General features: G+C 39.2%; 1 long non-coding RNA gene across 1 annotated transcript in view; it reads left to right on the plus strand.

The window, feature by feature from the left end:
• Positions 1-241: 241 nt before the first annotated feature.
• Positions 242-1,670, plus strand: part of LOC111227386 — a 29,061-nt gene continuing 27,632 nt past the window's right edge. Inside the window, exons 1-2 of the long non-coding RNA XR_002665334.1 lie at positions 242-317; positions 511-615. This is a non-coding gene — a long non-coding RNA (uncharacterized LOC111227386). The remainder of the gene's footprint in view (positions 318-510; positions 616-1,670) is intronic.

The following is a 1,670-nucleotide window of genomic DNA, read 5'->3' on the forward strand; positions in this document are numbered from 1 at the left end:
GTGGCAATCACGAAATGGAAAATATATTCACTGTGTTTGGAAGCTGCAAATGGCAGCGAGAGATGACATTTAAAAAAATAACACCCTCTACACACCAAATGTGATGTAATTTGACAGCTGGTTAGAGTAAACAAGTTTAAAAAGTATATTTTTCAAACTCAAGGACACTGTCCAATCACAGTGGGTGGGCTGAACATGTGAAAAACATCTTGAAAAAGTGCTACAGAAGAGCTGGGAGCTGCTCAGGGGCAGTGTCGTCCTGCAAGAACACCAGCTGCTCACACAGATGGGTTCAGAGCACACTCACGAAAACAGTGGTAGATCCAGAACAAGTTAAACAGAGAAGGAGAATTAAAATTATTTGAAGTGAAGTTGTCATTTCTGAAATTAATACCTTTTAAGCCCCATCTGTTTATCGGCATTAAGCATGTGTACAGCTATCATTTTGCTGAAATGCATGACTTGTGTTCAACAAATGATCCAGTGTTTCTCTCCTCTTCTCTCCTCCAGTTCATTGTGACCATAATGAGGACCGGTGGATTCTGCTGGAAGGAGGATTATGTAAGAATTCACCTCTGAGGAAGTTGAAAGGCATCGCCCCAGGTCAGACGACTGGTGAGTGAAGCTGGGTTACTGCACTGCTGTAATGTTTCATACAGGTTGCCTCATTATTAGACTTATTATTAACCAGCAGCACGTTGACTTGGTTTTCAATGTTGTGAACAAAAGAGACAGAACAATAACCATCTACAGTCTCTTAGGATGTGTCTCCTGTAGGACCCTATAGTCATTTAAAGACACTTTATTTGATATTTAGCCTAAATTGAAGTGTGAACTATCGAAAGCAAACAGTTTAAGAGCTACAGTACAGGATATTACTTGCAAATGCATCATTGATTGTAGAGAGCAGCTACAAAATCCTCCTCAAATATAAAAATAACTCACAGCACAGATTCATTTCTTTTTTTTGTCGGAACCTCATTAAATTGTTAAATGGACTAGTATGTGTCAAATTTTAGTCACTCTTAAAGGTATTTGTAAGTTTTGCTATCGCTGTGTAGCCATCGTTAGCATTAACAACTGTTTAGTTACCAGTCTAGAAGAAATACAAGTTCAGCATCAAACTTCATTCCTTTACTCACCAACAGCTGTTTCCAGTGGTGGAAAGCAACATCAATATTAACTCTTGTCTCTATCACTTATTTTCTTCTACTGAAGTTATCATGCTAACCAGCTAGCACCGGCCCATATCATTCACATAGCGGCTCACTGTAGCTTCCAATCTGCCCTGAAGATGTATTGTGGCTCAGAGGGCGCATTATAACCTCTTGTATTATAAAGACGGTGGTGGCTGAAGCTCTTGTCAAGCAACAATCGCCACCACCCGCAAGAAACCACATTCAAGACACTGATATATGTGGTTATTCTACATTTAATGCGGAAAAAACGCGCATATATGTAAATTGTTTATACACAGAATGTAATTTGCTTTTCTTTTTTGGTGCAGTTGTGCTGTGCGCTCTGCAAGGCCTAATCCGTTCATCAGACTGTGGATTGTAGTACTTTTGGGAACTTTCACTGATAGAAAACATCTCTAAAATCTAATAAAAGGGAATACTTCAGAAATACATTTGGACTGCAATTTGAAGGTTGCCGTCTTTTCTTTCTCT

Source organism: Seriola dumerili, unplaced genomic scaffold (assembly GCF_002260705.1).
Source record: "Seriola dumerili isolate Sdu_G_001 unplaced genomic scaffold, Sdu_1.0 BDQW01000187.1, whole genome shotgun sequence".
In the NCBI taxonomy this organism is placed as follows: Eukaryota; Metazoa; Chordata; class Actinopteri; order Carangiformes; family Carangidae; genus Seriola; species Seriola dumerili.